The following is a 12,452-nucleotide window of genomic DNA, read 5'->3' on the forward strand; positions in this document are numbered from 1 at the left end:
CAGAGGCAAGCTGTTCCCTCAGAGCGCTACCCAAACTGCAGATTTGTGCGCAAAACAAATGTTGCTGTTGTTTATGCCACCAAGGTAGGACATGACTAGTTATGCAGCAATAGAAATCTGAAACACTCTTGTTAGAAATGCTCAGGCCCAAACCTGTGGTCATCCTTGCCACCTCTCTTTCTCTCATACCCCACTCCCAATCGGTCAGAAAACGCTCACAAAACATATCCAGAATCTGACCTCTTCTCGCCACCACCATTGCTACCAATCTTTCAACATAGTTCCTCACAGGAGTTATTTTGGTAGCTTCCCAACTAGCCTCCCTGTTTCCACCCTTGCCCCTCTTCGATCTCATGCTCAACACAGCAGCTAAAGTGATCCTACTAAAAGTATGTCAGATCACATTAACCCTCTAATCAAAAGCTCTAATGGCTTCCCATACCGTGATGCAATTTCTTCCAACCTCCCCATGAGCTCTCTGTCCCCATTTCCTACTCTTTTCAGTCCCCAGGTACACTGACTTACTTAATGCTCCCCAGACACACAGGTCTGTTCCCACCTGGGCCTTTGCACATGGTTTACTCCTTTACTTCCCTCAAGTCTTTACTCAAATGTCACCTTTTTCATGAGGATGTTCCCTGCCACCTTAGCCTCCTTCCCTGCTTCGTTTTTCTCCACAGCACTCCTCACCACTCACATAATTTTAATTATTTATCTGCTTTCTCAGTTGCCACTTTTCACACCACCACCACACTCACACACAGAGAGACCACAGAACACATAGTAGAATGTTAGCTACAGGATGTCAGGAGTTTCTGTTTTAGTCACTATTCTATCCCTGGCATCTTAAACAGTACCTGATTGACACATTGAAGGCCATTGATAAGTATCTGTTGAATAAGTGGATGGGATTAAATGCTTAGATCAAGTCATATTATCTAAGTGGCCTTAGGAAAATTTGAGCCCAGTCTTTTGCTCTAGCTTTTATACCATGTAAAATACAGTAAGAGAATACCCAAATTAATCAATAAAGAAAATGTACTGTCTTAGAAATGAGACATCCTGAAATGCTTCCCAAGTTGATTATTTTAGAAGCATGATGATGGTTCCCAGGACATGGCATTTTCTATCTTTTCTCTCTACCATCTTTACTTATTGTATGTTATGGACTAAATGTTTGTGTCCTCCCCACCGCCCCCCCCCCCCCAAAATTCTTCTGTTGAAACCCTAACCCCAATGTCATGGTATTTGGAGGTGAGCCCTTCAGGAGGTAATCATGACTAGGTTAGGTGATGAGGGTGGGACCCTCATTATGGGATTAATGCCCTTATAAAAAAGAGGAGGAGACACGGGATTTTTCTTTCCATGTGTGCATACCAAGAAAAGACCATATGAAGACAACCAAAAAGAGTGCCCTCACCAAAAGCCTGAGCACCCTTATTTTGGACTTACAGCCTCCAGAACTGTGAGAAATTAATATTTGTTGTTTAAGCCACAGAGCCCATTGTATTTTTTATGGCAGCTCAAGCAGACTAGGGCGGTATGGCAGATATTTCCCCAAGATGGCCACCCCTATATATTTCTTCTATGGCATGTTTTTCATGCAACGAGGCTGATGTTCCTCCCACCAAGAGGTGGTGTCTATGTTGTAGGGGTTGTAGACTGTCAATCCTAATCAACAGATTGAGGTGGAAGTGATGCTATGTGAAACCAGATTACCGAAAGCATACAGCTTCCACTTGGCTCTCTCTTTCAGGATGCTTCCTTGGGAACCTTGACAACATATTGTGAGGAGGCCCGTGCCACACGGAGAAGCTGACATGGAGAGGAACTCAGCCCTCCCGCCAGCAGGCAGTTCCAATTTGCCAGGCATGTGAGTGAGCCATTTTGGAAGCGGGTCCTTCAGCCACAGTCAAAACTTCAAATAGGTACACCTCCAGCCAACATGTGTTTGCAACCTCATGGGAAACTCCTAAGCCAGAACCTCTCCCAAATTCCTGGCTCACAGAAACCATGAGAGATTTTTGTTGTTTTAAGCCATTAAGTTTTGGGGTAATTTGTTAAGGAGTATTTGTGTGAACCAGATTGATGTCATCTTGGACAAATCCACCGCGATGACTCCTCTGTGACATGAAGCCTTCTTGAGCACAGCACCCACCCCCCAAATTCTTCCTTTTTGTTTAACCACACCCTTAAGTACACTCTTGGAGCATGACATCCTTGATCTGCTCTGGAGATATGACTGTGATTCTCAAACATTCTCCTCCTGAGTGGTCTCCCAGTCTCTAAGGCTATGAAAACAGGTCAAAACAGATCTTACAGGAGGTGGGGTCGCAGAGATATCCTCTTGCCACCAGCCAAGACATCCTTCTGTCCATAAGTCCCTTTAATGAATCATTTCTTGACAAGCTGTACTTGTTGGCCTTATTCTTCAGTCTTACAGCCCCTTTGGCCTTTGGAGGACATTCTGTATATACCTCCCTTTCACAGAGCAGTATTGGCTAAATTAATACACTCAACATGTTAGCTTTGTCCTTCATAGTTAAGGCATGGCTGCTACAGCTTCTGACATCTCATCACCGTTTCAGAAAAGCATGACAATATTCTAAGAGCAGAATTAAATTAACCTTATAAGCACCAAGCAACTAGAATCTTTGGAGTTCAACTCTGAACATAGGATTGCAACATTAAGAGCTACAGGACTAGCTAGTTTTTTGTACTCTTGTCAAGCTAGGGCAGGGACCCACTCTAAAATCCACATTATCTTCGCCACTAGTAATCTCACTGATGAAACTGCATTGGTAGCATCCATTATGCTAATTAGAAAGCCACCAATTTCATCAGCAGAAACCTATTTCTAACATTAATTATGTCAGCTGATAAATTGTCTGTCGCTGATCAGAGATAAAGATAGTGGAAGCTTTTGCAGTAGCTGTTTCTGGAATACAGGTTTCCTAATTAGAGTGCTGGCTTTCCACCTTAGGATGTAAATTCTCAATTAGGACAAATGATAGTACCTAGGCTATCACGTAACTCTGGTATATGAGAACACTCTGCCTGTGGTAAAATATTTTAAAGTGTATTACAGACATTACAATGCCCAATTGGGTCTCTTATCTCAAGTTCATTTCTACATCCCCTTTCACACATCCCCTTCAAGTCTCCCTGTTAGTTTCATTAGTTTCTGAGGAACCAAATCTACTCATACAGGGATAGGTTTGGGGTTTTTTTTAATTTAAAAAAAAAAATTTTTTAAGATGTATTTATTTTTGAGAGAGACAGAGACAGAGCTTGAGCAGGAGAGGGGAAGAGCAAGGGGGAGACACAGAATCTGAAGCAGGCTCCGGGCTCCGAGCTGTCAGCACAGAGCCCGATGCGGGGCTTGCACCCACAGACGGTGATATTATGACCTGAGCCGAAGTCGGATGCCCAACTGACTGAGCCACCCAGGCGCCCTGGGATAGGTGGGTTTTTTTTGGGTTTTTTTGGTTTTTTTTTTTTGATACTCCATCTAGGACAAGCTGCAGAAACTGTTTTGGCTCTGAGATCCGCTAAATGCGTGCCCATTTCCCAAGGAAGGTAGTGATCCGTGCAGGTAGTTGAGTCCAAACCCGTGTTCAAGAAGGACATACCCCGCATTTCTTTCACTGCCTCATCACTTGCATCTTGAGTCAGGGATCCTCATTCCGGTTGCAGATAGGATTTAGTCCCCTGGTGCCTAACAGATTAAGACCAGAACTGTGTTACTCCGGGCCCCAAGCCCAGCACAGAGCCCAGCATGGGGCTTGATCCCACGACCCTGGGATCATGACCTAAGACGAAATACAGAGTCGGGCACTCAACCGAGCCACCCAGGCACCCCAACATGCTAAGTGTTTTTTGTGCATCAGCTGGTGTAATTCTGGCAGCAGCCCTACATGGAAGGAAGTGTTGTCCTACTATGTGTTTCAGGGAAGTCAAATACCACACCTCAAGTCTCACAGAGCGTCTTGTCCAGGTGAAAGAAATCACTGTGCAACACAGCAAGTGCTACCACAGTGGCATGTCCAAAAGCAGAAATGCTGACAAGGAAGAGAGAAGAAACCTCCCTCCCCACATGAATCTGGAAAGATTCTTTGAAGAGGTACCATTGAAGAATGAGAGGAACTTTACCTGATCAGGAAGAATCTGTTGCCATATTAGATTAACTCAAAAATCAGAAAATGATAAAGAAGAAATCAAGAAGGTCACTGCCACCTAAAAATATCACAATAACGGAAATTACTTGGGTTTTCATAAGGCTATAGATTAACGTAGATGCTGCATCTTTTTTTTTTTTTTGCAAAGAACAAACAAAAAAAAAAACCCACCTCATGATTTCAGTTCTTGCTTCATTTCCTCCTTTATGCTAAGTAATACTGCCCATGAGGCTTCTCTCTTAACCTCCTGCCTGCCCTTCCCCCAGCTTCCAGTCCATATGTCTGTTAATCACGTGGTTATTTTTCCCAGAGCCGAGTGCTTGAGCATACTGTATCTTAAGAAATGTGCCAGTACAGGTCAGGGGAGGCCCCTTCACTTTCTAGGAACATTGGCAGCTGCATGAAGGCCTTAAGTGACTGGTTCTCCATTTAGGTTCTGGCTTTAACTTACACGCAATCACATATTTGTAAGTCAGGAAATGTGGAAATGTGAGATTTTTGCTGTTCAGCACTCATGTTCTCCTCCTAGATGATAGGAACTCAGGTGTTCTTGGGGAATCACCTCTCCCCCCAATCTCAGTCCAAGAGCTTGAAAGTGGTCACCTGTCCCCAGGCCTGGCCAATCAAGGTCACAGTCACACCACATGACCCATGCAGGGCCGATGAGCATCAGCTTGGAACTTTCACGGGTCCTCTTGGGGAAGAGGAATACTCTTCCCATGTTGGTGACAAAGCTGGTGCGATATGAACTTGGCACTATAGCTGCCCATCTTCTCCACCACCTGAGGAGAGCCTACCTGACAATGAGGCTAACATAGTGTCGGTGTTTCTGCTCAGGCTGGTTGTGCCCTTCGTGGCTTTCTTCTTGCCCACGCATAAGGCTACTAGTGTCACTGCAACTGCACTACCAGACGAGCTTCTGATGGGGACACAGTGACTGCCGTTATTGCCTTTATTCAAGAGATCAGTGGGGCGCCTGGGTGGCTCAGTCGGTTGAGCGACCAACTTCAGCTCAGGTCATAATCTCGCGGTTTGTGAGTTTGAGCCCCGCGTCGGTCTCTGTGCTGACAGCTTGGAGCCTGGAACCTGCTTTGGATTCTGTGTCTCCCTCTCTCTCTGCCCCTCCCCAACTCACGCTCTGTCTCTCTGTCTCAGAAATAAATGAACATTAAAAAAAAAAAAAAAAAGAAGTCAGTGCTGTCCCTCACCCCTACCTAGATTCCTGACATCCTGGCTGAGACCCTATAACCTGTCCAATTACTTAAAAATCTCTCTTGCTGGGGCAGCTGGGTGGCTCAGTCGGTTAAGCGTCTGACTTCAGCTCAGGTCATGATCTCACACCCCATGAGTTTGAGCCCCATGCTGACAGCTCAGAGCCTGGAGCCTGCTTCGGATTCTGTGTCTCCCTCTCTCTCTGCCCCTGCCCTGCTCACACTCTGTCTCTCTCTCCGTCTCAAAAATAAATAAATACATTTTTTAAAAAATTTTTTTAAATCTCTTTCTTGCTTAGTGCATTCCAACATTGTCCTTGTCCCTGGCCAAGACCTGCCAGCCCCTTCTTCATGTCCCAGAAAGTATATCTGAGTTAGTCTGGAACTCTCTCAAAGCCAGTATCAGCTCCTCCATCAGGAGGGTGACACTGTTTTATGGCCGTTTTATGAAGATTTAGACTCTCTACCTTCCCCTGAAGCTCCAGGGTCTTCAGGCAGAAGAACAAGGTGCCAGACTGCCACCTGGACGTCTGTGACCTCAACACAGGTGCCGTGTGAGACTGCCTGCTTTTCACACCAACTCCAGACTCCAGGAGAGCCTGAATGAGGCTACATGGAGCATAGCCCTTCAAACCAGCATCAATATGTGACAGTGCTGTTCCTTATGTATGACGCCCAGCTGTCCCTCAGATAGCAGCCTCGTGCCCAACCTTATGATTTTCTGAGAGGATACCCTGATTTTGCTCTGCTCCATCTGAATCTCTCTGAAAGTCACGACTGCTGGTGGCCAGGTATGATGTTTCTGGGCCACATTCTGTCCAGCCGGAGCATCTAAGGTATTAACATAACTGGAGGGACTCCTCTGTGGTTTATTTAAGATCCTCTGGTCTTCCTGGGCCACTGAAGGAAATATCATAGCTGCATAATGGTCTATAAAATCCGAATCTACATTCCTGATACTCTACCACACTTCCTGCTAGGAATTAATCACAAGAACAAAGGCCATTCGTGTTTCTTAGCAATGCCTTATTTGTGAGCAGATTGCAAAACAACCACAGCTAAACCAGAATTTCAGTCAGATCTCAACTAAGTTTGGTTTGTACTTGTCAAGGTCACTTATCAGCCAATTCCTGGAACTCAGCTGCGTTTTCCCATGGAAACAGTATGACAGACTGTATGAAGGCCTCAGGTCAAGCCATAAGTGCCTGCAGTAACCATGATACCGGGAGTACAATTTCAAGAACTCCCAGTCACTATGTACGATGTTGCCTCTGTAGGAAAATGCCTGTCAAGCTCTCATGCCGGGTTCTCAGAACATCTTTCTAAGCCCCACATTTATCCTGGCAGCATGAGAGAATTTCCTCCTTTGATTAAGCGTTCATTCATTCCTACAAATATTTATTGTGCAGCTAATCTGTACCAGCCATTGCTCTAAATACTATAGATATAGCAGTGAACAAAATTTACTCCCTAGATGTTCTGAAATGGGGGCATAGGGTCAGCTGCTACCATATTAACCAGCATAAGGGAGGAAGGGCTACCCAACTGTTTCTTCCAAAATAACTAGGGTGTCCCAAAGGTAAATTTTCATTTATACCCTTGAATGCATACATGAAGACTCTCAGCGTGTCAGTTTTCTATCTTAGCAATGTTTACATCTGGGCTTCATTTTGCATCCCCTTTTTCACATCTGGCTGTTGATTCTCAAATGGACCAAAAGCAAATCACCAAGACAAGAAATATTTTCTCATTTTGCATGGGGCAGAGAAGACCCTGGGAAGCACACCGTGTCTTGATTGACTTTGGCTTGAGGGCTTCTAGTACCCTGGGAATCATGAAAGGGCTTGGAATCAGGGAGTGATAGCAATGTTCCTCACATCGGTGGAGGTGGCTTTCCAGCCAATCCAGATGGCAAGAAAGAAGTTACATTCTTCTGCTTCCCAACCGCTCTGGGAGAACCTTCTGGGTAAAATCAACTGGACTCTTCACCTCTCTAAACGCTGCTTGTTTCCTTCTGTAATTGAGCATGCTGCTACAAGACTAACTGAAAAACGGGGTTTATGCATTAGTCCTTCACATTCATTCGCTCAGAGCACCCAAACTGTCTCTAAATTGAAAGGAATATTGATAATTTTCAAGTACTCTTGCTCCTTATAAAGTGGTCCTATAGGTTTACTCCCTACCACCGTGTTTGATGTGTTTGTGATTGCTTTAAAAAACAAAATAAAACAAAATCCTTTTTGCTATGGCAGCAAAATGAACTCCAAGAATAAAAGACCTTCTGGCATTTGATGGCTCTTCCTTTTCTTTCTTAATAGGCTATTTATATGAAAATATACTTAAGGGGCGCCTGGGTGGCGCAGTCGGTTAAGTGTCCGACTTCAGCCAGGTCACGATCTCACGGTCCATGAGTTCGAGCCCCGCGTCAGGCTCTGGGCTGATGGCTCGGAGCCTGGAGCCTGTTTCCGATTCTGTGTCTCCCTCTCTCTCTGCCCCTCCCCCGTTCATGCTCTGTCTCTCTCTGTCCCAAAAATAAAAAATAAACGTTGAAAAAAAAATTTTTTTTAAAGAAAATATACTTAAAATGCATATTTAAGTATTTTTTTTTTTTGCTTTGCAAAATATCCAAAATAAAAATCACTGACTTCCCAATAGCATCATTAGATCACAGGCTTCCTTGGGACAGGGAATCTTTAGTTCTGTTGTGGAGTGTATGGTGAACAAGATACAAATAATAAACAAAATTTACTAATTTCTAATTAAACAAAAATACTAATAATAAAATAAAATCTAAGAGCTCTACAGATATTGTTCAAAAACTGGTCTGGGCTTTCACTACTAGGGCGTCACATTTTTCTAGTGACCCGACACCAGACAAAGATAAGCAATCTTCTAAAGACACGCACAAAATGTTTCTCCAATATGTCTGCTTAAGTTTATGGGGAGGGGAAAATCATACTTGTTTTATTTGGCAATCATAAACATGACCTAGATATGCGTAGAAGATAACAAAATTCCTTCTCCATAACTCTTATTCCCATTAGAGAATGACTTCTCAAAGGTCACTAGACTAAGTTCAGAGACTCGATGTCGGTAAACAGAGCCTCCCTCTGTCCTCCCGGGAGCAAGTGCAGTCGTGATCCAAACCCTTTCACCAGAACTTGAGATCAGGTATGAGCCCATCGCACCAGAGTCCGGTCCATCCTCATCCCTGTGGCCACTGGTGCCAAACACTGAGAGGGCAGGTGGGGGCGGCTGGGCCTCCTCTCCTTGTTTTTCATCCTCCCATGGGGATAGAATATGGAGGTGGCAACAGAGGAAAGGAGACATGAACAAGTGTCCACCCCCTTTAGGGGTCTGAACATGAAGAACAGGAGCCCAGCCTCGGGGGGAGGTAGCAGCTCGGTGGGGCTTCCTCCCCAGGAGCCCTCCTGCTCTGTCTTCAGACATTTCTGGATTGGAGGGCTTACGGTCACCCAATTTGACTCCAAGCTCTGCCTTGTTCTGGCTGTGTGACCTTGGACATGCAACTTTCTCATTCATAAAATTAGGAATAATATAAATTCTACCACTTAGGCCTGAGGATAGAATGAGCTAACATTTGTACAGGGTAACAGAGCACCACATCTGGTACCTGCAAAGCAGGCCACAGTGGGTTTTACTTCTGTGAAACTACAAAGCTTACACTTCCTCTCCCATATTGGAGAAGAGGCTTCTCCGTTTGAGCCCAAAAGATCCAGAGACTCGACAGCGTACAGGTGATGCCCTGAACTCAGCATGATGGTCAATAAAGGGATTCCAACCTCCAGTGCTCTGCAAGTCCCTGAAAACAAGCTCGGTTTGTTCTTTGCGTTCGAGAGTGGTTGACATCACTGCTCTATTTTTTGAAAACGAAATGCCAAAGTCCTGGAGGATGCCTTGCAGAATTTCCCCACACATTTCTCATGCATTTCCTGCAAGTTGACGTTGCAACCCCAGCAGATCAAAAGTTAGGCAACCCTTTTTTTCAATACCACCTACGTAAAGAGCACTGTGCTCTGCTTACAGAGTCATGAAGAGTTGGGGAAAAGTATTTCATAAAATACCCGGGGCTGAATACGAGGATGGTAGGAGTGTAGATGGTGGACTGAGCGCTGAGTTGGGAGGCAGGAAAGCCTGGGTCTTGGACCCATCCCTTCTGTTTCATAACTGTGTGATCTTGGGGCGCCTGGGTGGCTCAGTCAGTTGAGCGTCTGACTTCAGCTCAGGTCATGATCTCTCACTGTCCGTGAGTTTGAGCCCCGCATCGGGCTCTGTGCTGACAGCTCAGAGCCTGGAGCCTGCTTCGGAGTCTGTCTCCCTCCCTCTCTCTCTGCCCCTCCCCTTCTCTCTCTCTCTCTCTCTCTTTCTCTCAAAAATAAATAAACATTAAAAAAAAAACAACCTTGTGATCTCAGTGTAGCAGTCAACCTCTCTGGGCCTATGTGTTCACTTGTACAATGCAGGGGGTGGCCTAAATTGACTAGAAGGTGCCTTTCAGTCTGAGGTTGTGGTTATGGAGGAGAAAGGGGACGTGAAGAGATGTGAGATAAATAACAGAGCAGCAGTGCATCCCAAATCTGGAGACGGCCAGACTAGAGCAAAGGGGTCATCAATTGAGTGGAAAATATAAATTCCCACTTTTCCCAATTAGGGTTAAATGTTTTACATTCTTGAACTGTCTGCTTTCCTCAGCTTATTGGAAGGAACTCGTAATGAGAACATTATGAATCCTCTGAGTTCATGGGGACAGAAACCTGAGCCGCCGGTGAGAAACTGACCCTCTGGAATGCGGAAATTCTCAGGAGCCTTAATAAGAACATGCACCACTAATCACTTTATTGTGACAAAAGTGTTACAAAACCCTGAGTGAGCCTGGGTCAGAAAGGAAGCTTTAGCTTCCAGGTGGGAGCAAAATGACCTCATGGGAAAGCCAGGCTTTGTTGTTTTTCACCTGTGGATAAAATCCTGCCCTCCACCCACCCCCCCCCCACCCCCCACCACATCATTTCACAAGAAGAATCCGTGTCAACATACACAGACAGCCTTGAGGGAAAACACAGCAGCTTGCTGTGCTGAGGAACAGGCCGAACTGAGGGTGTGCCTCTCCCGGGCCTACTGCCCAGCCATCCACCCTAAAGATAAGCCAGCCCAAACTGGCTAAGGCCGGGTTCTTCCACGAGCCAGCTAGGGGCGAGCAGGCAGCCCACTGGAATTTTCCAGAGCTTGCAGGCATCAGTGTCGGGGGGCGGGGGGCAGCCAAAGTGCCCGTTCAGCCCGCCCACCTCCCCCAGGCCCAAAGAACCTCACTCCAGTTCCCACCTCTGTTGGAAGAGCTTAGGCAAGAGGTCTCCCATTTCCCAAACCTGGAAAGACCCTGAAATGAATCATAAATATGGAAACACAGAGCTCTCTTGGGATCTCCGTTATAGAAACAGCCGGAAACAGCATGCCTTCTCATCTCCCCATTGATGTCAGCTGACCAGGAGAGTGGGTTTTCAGATCATATGTGGCGACCACTCACGTACACACTGCAAGGTGAGAAAGCCCACTGTCAACCAAAACAAACACCACCAAACACCGCTACCACGAGGAGGAGCAAACAGTAGCCATTAAACCATACATTCGCCCTGAGAAAACAGGCAGAGATGGGTTCCGAACTTGCCAGGAGTTCCCACACCTTCGTGGCTTTCAATCTTGTCCTCTCCACCTGGAACGCCTTCTTTTGCTGGTTAAGTTGTCCTTATCTTCAAGACTCTCCGGAGATCAGAAGACCTCTCTCAGAGCGCCTGGCCTGCCTCCCACAGCACATGTAGACCGTGTCCTCATTACCAATGCGTGCCAGTGTCTGCATCCTGAGAAGCTCCTGTGTGGGCCCCACGTGCCCAGCTCAGTGTGTAGCCAAGAAAGAGCTCAACAAAAGATTTCAGGCAGATGATTAATGGCCAAATGATGGCCTTCAAAGGGCTTCTACTCCAGGAGTTCCTCGAGAAATTTTATCTCATGTTCCTTTACAACATGATAGGACTTTGGTTTGGGGTATAAATTTATAATTTTATTGAGTCTTGTCAGTGGTAACGTCCTCCTTGCAACTAATCACGGGTGGGGAAAGAGGATAAATTAGCCCCGGCTGCCAAATACACAGCACCCTGGGAGTGCTACTGGAACGGCAGCATTTTCCAAGCAATGACATCTCCCAACGAAGAGAGAGGCAACTGATTCTTGAGAGAGTATGTTCTATTATTTCCATTGAATTGATTAGCAACTGAGGCAGAAAAGTTTCATGGTCAAGAGTCATGATCATGCAGAATTGCTACAAGAAAGCCCGTTGTTCATTCATTGACCTGACATCTATTTGTCAGGGACCTCCACGGTGCCAGACACTTTGTTAGGCACACGGGGTGGTGATCGAAATGGACTTGGTCTCTGTCATCATGGCGTGGGCGTGGGAGCACGGACATCAGACACATAAATATATAATTGAAGGTTGCAATTAACCTTATAAAGGAAAAGCACAGGATACCATGAGAGACAATATAATGGGGGCTGCTGATGTTTATTTATTAAGAACCTAGTGTGTGTCAGTGATTCTGCAATGTTCAGACTTGGCTCATTTGACCACAGCCCTCAAGAACGAAGTCATGGCAGAGACCCAGTGTTCTCCGCTAGGGAGGTCCTGTGGCTTTTCTGTGGTCCCGGTCTTCTCACGTGTCAGACATAGAGACCACAGCAACCTCTCTACTTGCTGTACATCTGAGCGTGATCAATGCTCAAGCACTTTGTCTTCTAAAAATACTGGGTAAAGCTAGTACTGAATAAAAGCTTTTACAGAAATAAGCTGTTATTTCCTCGAGTTCAGATTTATATTCAACAAACAGAACTCATTTCCTCAGCCATCCCAACTCCAAATTTTTATATACAAAGGGTTGTGGGGTGGGGGGTTTGTTTTGTTTTGTCTGTTTGCCGTTTTTAAAAAGCCTATATAGGGGTGCCTGGGTGGCTCAGTTGGTTAAGCGTCCGACTTCAGCTCACGTCATGATCTCAC

The 12,452-nt window shown here is 45.6% G+C and overlaps 1 protein-coding gene across 1 annotated transcript in view; it reads left to right on the forward strand.

Annotated features, from left to right (window-relative positions):
- The window catches only part of SLC44A3 (solute carrier family 44 member 3), a 323,586-nt gene that overhangs the window by 172,337 nt on the left and 138,797 nt on the right, over positions 1–12,452 (forward strand). Inside the window, 1 exon segment of the mRNA XM_045036232.1 lies at positions 1,757–1,873. The gene's annotated coding sequence lies outside the window, so the exon portion shown is untranslated.

The sequence above is a fragment of the Felis catus genome, chromosome C1 (assembly GCF_018350175.1).
Source record: "Felis catus isolate Fca126 chromosome C1, F.catus_Fca126_mat1.0, whole genome shotgun sequence".
In the NCBI taxonomy this organism is placed as follows: domain Eukaryota; kingdom Metazoa; phylum Chordata; class Mammalia; order Carnivora; family Felidae; genus Felis; species Felis catus.